Source organism: Typopeltis vanoorti, chromosome 4 (genome assembly GCF_054136105.1).
Source record: "Typopeltis vanoorti isolate ZY-2024b chromosome 4, IOZ_Tvanoo_1.0, whole genome shotgun sequence".
NCBI classification, from domain to species: Eukaryota; Metazoa; Arthropoda; class Arachnida; order Uropygi; family Thelyphonidae; genus Typopeltis; species Typopeltis vanoorti.
Window position 1 is genome coordinate 109,458,027 of NC_143552.1, and position 6,000 is coordinate 109,464,026.

Consider the following 6,000-nt stretch of genomic DNA (forward strand, 5'->3'; position numbering starts at 1 on the left):
TTTTCATTGTCTACTAATATACTGTCTTTAGCTTGTACCAAGTCTAAATGTTTCTTAAATATTAAGATTAGTCCGACTGCGTACTGAACCAATGCACCTCCAGACACAACAACAACAAAAAAAATAATAATCCTAAATACACTTTTAATTTGTGCTCGTAATAAACTCCAGTAACTATGGCAACCAGCAGTCTGTATAAATTTAAAACATAGTAACGATATTATCATACCACTTACGACTGCATTGATGGGGCAAACTAAATTGTTCGAAGAATAAACCTAGCATGCTAAATAATAGCTATATATTTATCCTTTTCGTTTATTTTAGATTAGGGGGGGAAAGGGAGGAGTTCAGATGGATACATGATGATTATCAGACAATACTTCTGTGAAATCGGAAAATTAAAATACCTTTAACAGATACTAACAATACTTCTCAAACTATTTGTTTAGTCATGTTGATCGGAAGAATTAGCTATTGTTAGTACAACAATTAAAATTCTTGGCAAAGAATAACATGTACATTACAGCTAAATCGTTTCATGACGTAATAATGAAACTGATTGAGCCAAGTATAGCTAATTCATTAAGGTTTCTATTAAACACAACAATCTATAGCATTAAAACGTAAAAAACAATACCCTGCGAAGTTCTCAAGTTGGAATGGAGATGTTTCGTACTGCGTTTGCATAAACTGTGTCTCTTAATTAAAATTCTTATTTCGTTATGAAATTCTTTCTTCTCAAACATTAGCAGGCGTCTTGATTTTACACTTATTAGTTGCATGTGTCTGTTATGCTTCGAATGTGACGGAAACAGTCACACATTTTAACAGTAATCTCGACATAATTATAGTGTTTAAAATTTTTCTCTTACTTGATTTGGAGAATCTAAATGTGGTTGCTTGTTAAGATAAAAAAAAAAAGTGTTGTAGAAGAGCGATGAGACATAATCAACTTATTCAGGTTTGGATTTTTTTTTCCCTTTCTCCCACCCTTGAAAAGAATTGATTTCTTGGTTAACAGGACTTTCGACGTCTGCCCATGTGTAGGTTTTACAATGTGATGCATGACTGTGTCGAATTTCGGTAGCGACAGTAATCAGTGGTGTTCTGACTGATTCTCGTTAATTCTATTTTAATAACATTTCGCAAGGTAGTATTGCTGTGAGAGACGCATTCGTAATTGTTTTCGAGGCATTCTGATATTGATTACTATCTAAACCAATGACAGTTTTTCCTCTTATATTTATTTTTAACTTTATTTTTTGTTAATGTAAACCTGACTGTTATAATAAATTATAATAACTATGCACATGTTCAAAAGTTAATTTTCCGTGTTTTCATGTAGTATCATATCCTCGTTAACTCTAGTGAAACAGCCGCATTTCTCAATGTAAAAAATTACGTAAATGATCTTATAGTCCTTAAGAACTGGCTTAAAGGGGCGAAGCAAGAATGCTTTCCATCTTCCCCGTTATCTGTAGAGGACAGTGTAGGGATAAGGTGTTACTGAAGTTCTGATCATGGCAAGAGGGTAACAGCAATAGCCGAGCCTCAGTTAGAACTTCATTGGCTACAGCATTGCCATTCATTACCCTCCAAGGGTATTAATCTTAATCACCGCATCTGACGGTCGACCACAGAACCACGACGTAAATGATCCTTATAAGGACTGGCTTAAAGGAGGAGAAGCAAGAATGCTTTTCATCTTCCCCCTTATCTATAGAGGACAGTGTAGGGATAAGGTGTTATTGAGCTATTAACGCTCTGATCATGGCAAGAGGGTAATGGAGGGATAAGGTGTTATTGAGCTATTAAAGCTCTGATCATGGCAAGAGAACAACAAGCCGAGCCTCGGTTAGAACTTCATTGGCTACAGCAATACCATCCATTACCCTCCAAGGGTATTAATCCACCCAATTTTTGACGTAAATGATCAATTGACATTTATGTCTTTAGGGTGAAGCAAGATGCTTTTCATATTCCCCGCTACCTGTTGTCGATTTACGTAAAAATTAATTTAAAAATTTTTATATATATTATTTTATACTGTAAGAATTTAACTTTGAATAACTAGAAAATAATTTTAAAATATATAAATTATTTTAATCTTTTCAACTCAAAATAATATTTTACAAATTTTTTATAATAAATATTTAGATATTATAAAATTATATTGTATTATAATATTATATTATAAATTATATCATAATACTATATTCCTTCTTGAACATTTATAACTCTAGAAATTCTAGAGACTCTAGCTCAGTTCATAGCGATAACGTGTTTGGAAAGCATTTCGATTCTTCGAATCCGAAAAGAACCTAAATTTAAAAAAGGGATTCCAACTAAATCTGAGTTGTCCAGTCTCATCTAGTGGGTGGAAGGGTCTTGAATTTCAATCATTAGGATTTTTCTATAATCTGATTTTTTTTTTTTTTTAAGTCAGTTAAGTGGCGCAGTCAATGTTTCTTAAAAAAAAAAAAAAAAAAAAAAAAAAAAAAAAAAAAAAAACAGAATACTAAAACCCTGCCTAAATGTGAATTATTTTAATAGTATAGAACATGTGGTAAATTTAGTAGTTGATTGTTTGCAAATATTTCTGTTAACGAAACAACAGAAAATTTAGTCAGGAAGTCGCAACTACCCAAATTCTCAGCAACTTACACAATAATCACTGAGAGGGATATTAACAATGGCATGCCAATCGAAAAACAAGAGTTACTGGGAGAGAAAGAATTCCAAGAAATCTCCTTCTGAGTGGTAGTGACTTCTACTTAATATTTTCTTAAAGCAGAAGAGGGATAGACAGCAAATACAGAATACACCATACAGAATATTTCTTTTCAAACAATTGTAAAGAAATAGTGCATGATAATAAATATTATTCCATTGAACACTAACAGTACCGCAGATATCATATTGAACATCCCACTGGTTGATGCCCAATATGAACATAGACACACCATAGTAAAATACTGGTTACTCAGCTACCTTATTTAGTACGCATAAAGTACAAAATTTCAGAATTTTTTTCTGTCTTAAAGTTCAACTTTGTTGTTGTTGTTGTCAATTCTCTATAGCTTCATTCATAGAATTTGCCCATAAGATCCATTTAAAGATTGATGGATGTCGCGTATTGTCTGATACAAAAGATTAACGATTTGATTATCTGACTGATTGAACTGACCATCCATTACATCTGATAGGTGCTCTCCATTAAGCCGTACACAAGTCAAACAAAACTTTGAACAGTCCTGAAGAAAACACTTTAGAAACAAAGTAATCGGTTCATTTGGTGTAGTGGTCAATAGTAGACTATTATTCACGATGGCACGATGTTTTACGTACAAAAAAGTTCAACGACTCCCTCTTATTTTCTATTGTCCGAGGAGCAATAAATAATACAAAATCGTCAGTGACGTTGTACAACAATAATATATCATTATAGTTTCGCTAAAAGGATATTGTTGTCTGCAAAACAATAGCATTATTTGGCTTATTCTAAAAAGGGTTTACTGGTGTTTTATTTACTAACTGATAGGCGAAGATGTCAGTAGCGTGAACACTGACAAACATTTTGTTTTATTGTTTTGTGCTTTAATTGTTTAGCATGTTTCACTAAACCCTAACGAACAAACCGATATGCAAACAATAGTTTTGTAAACTGTCTCGTATCTACTTATAGTTTCACTTCATAATGAAATTGGATAAAGTGTGTAAATATAACTTCGTCTCTTTTTCCCATGCTAAGCATATAAACTGTACTTTGGGGTTGGTTTTAGTAATCTATCGATTTCCTTGAAATGAAAGATGTCAATGCTGTTCAAGTGAACTTAAAACGACTCTTTGACCTCGTCCTTTAACGCTTAGTGGGTCACAAGACGGAGCTTTTTCTTTATTCGGAATAAAGGCTTATATATGTAGGTTAAACGATGATCCCTATCACAACACTAAGAAATTTTGAATGGGTATTGGACTTCGAACAAAGATAGAAACACCTCTCAGTACGTCTGAAATGCAGAGAACTTTAGTGACTATACTGCACTCAGAGAGCTCTAACCACACACACACACACACACACACACACACACACCAAAGTCAAGTCGGAATGCCTTGCATTCAACGAGTCATATTTCCCGTAACGCGTGCCGCTAGTTGTGTGTGTGTACAGCGGCAGACGTCGGGGTTATCGATTCGACCCACTCCCACTTACGGTGTGTTTTCCCGTAGATCGGGCCATCGGCAAAAGAGAGAAAAGACTTTGGGGTAGGCATTGAGACCAGTTGTCTCAAGTATCGTATAGGCATGTCGATGTGGGGTCTCTGGTCGTTCCTCACCGACATGTGCAATTGTCACGCTAATCTGCCCCAATCGATACTGTCAGCTGCTGGGGGTCTACGGCAGTTCGCACGTGAGGTGTACTGCTAGTTGTAGAGACGGCTACAAGGTAAGTGCGATCGGAACCAAGGATATCGTAGTAGGCTTAACATCCGATGACATTTTCTTTTTATTTCATTTTTTGATTCTTCTTCTAAGAGATGCTATATATAAACACGTGCGGGTGCGGAGATGGATAGACGCAGAACACTCTTGTACCAGCTTTTTTTTTTTTTTTTTGTAAGAATCATGCTTTGCTACCACCGCAATACAATAGCTTGTTTCCCCCATAATTTATTCGATCCTGGAAACTCGTGGGAACTTGCAGGTGATTTGGCGAGTCGCAAAGGAGATTGAGCTGAAAGTGGTGAATGGGTAATCATAGTGATAACTTGCACACAACCGACAGCCGAATAATTTACCATTTAAACATTTATCAGGGAAAGTTATCTTCGCATCACTAAAGCCACTTAAAAGGGATTTTTCATGTTTGCTACACAAGTAAAGGCGTTTATCATATAATTGTGCTTTTTTTTAGTTCGATCAAAGTTCTGAAGGTTGTCAAAGGTCAAAGAAGTGTCATTTATACTCAGTCAACCGATTTATTTGTGAATAAAAATAAGTTAAAAAAAGAATGTTTGTAGGAATTTATACATAAATAATATTTCGCTTAAATTTAAACAACCCAAACGGTTTCTTTGTTTCTAAGCGTGCAACGAATTTTAATTATCGAGATTAACAATTTAATTATTTATTTCTGGCTAAATTTAGTTTACAAACTAGTTTATTTTATTGTTTAGTTTCGCATTGTCATTGGATACATTTCCAACAATGTAACCAGCAACAGACTAATATTAAAACTCAAAGTCACTTACACGAAACACGTGCTATGTCAATTTCACTCGATTTTTAACAATACTAAATACGTCACCACTGACACGTGAATGACTTATGTGCATTCGCAATAAATACTTATACGAAGCCTTTCAAATGGTTTAAACAAATCATATTTCAACTCTTAAAAAATATTTAAAAAAATAAACACCGAAAAACGACTGATCAAAACGTACACATTATAATACATCCAATTTGCTATTTACAACAATGTAAAAGAATTCATGAACTAAAGTGCAGGCACGTGGTTATGGTACGAGAGGGTTGTCACATGTCACTCACCTGTTTGCACTAAGCTAGGTGCCCGTCAAAGAGCACAACAGTGGGAGGTTTCCAACTGAATAAGAAGCCCCTCGATACCCCCGTGGTGACCGCACTCCAGATACAAACACGACTTTACTGTAGGGCTTACAGTAGCCGCTGGCGATGTGTCCGATGGACAATGGTCTAGTTGCTCCCGTACGTTCGGCGCCGTCTGTGGGCGCTCCACATCTGCCGATCAGTCAACGCTGACAGTGAGTCCGCTGCCGTTCCTATGCTTTCGTGCTTAGTTAGTGTCGCCCTCTAGCGGTACGTTGTAAAATCATCATCACATTCAAGGCTTGCTATCAGCTACTAGAGTATTTTACGTTTCATAACGCGGCTCATTTTCATTGGCCAACGGAGAGAGCCACATCCCATCAGTGAGTGTTCAAAATTCTTTCATTTTTTTTCTTCCCCCCCCCA

At 35.5% G+C, this 6,000-nt stretch overlaps 1 protein-coding gene across 2 annotated transcripts in view; it reads right to left on the reverse strand.

The window, feature by feature from the left end:
- The window catches only part of Tmtc2 (Transmembrane O-mannosyltransferase targeting cadherins 2), a 289,926-nt gene extending 284,233 nt beyond the window's left edge, over positions 1–5,693 (reverse strand). For both annotated transcript variants that reach the window (XM_090391962.1, XM_090391961.1), the window contains exon 1: positions 5,557–5,693. The gene's annotated coding sequence lies outside the window, so the exon portion shown is untranslated. The remainder of the gene's footprint in view (positions 1–5,556) is intronic.
- Between the last annotated feature and the right edge of the window lie 307 nt (positions 5,694–6,000).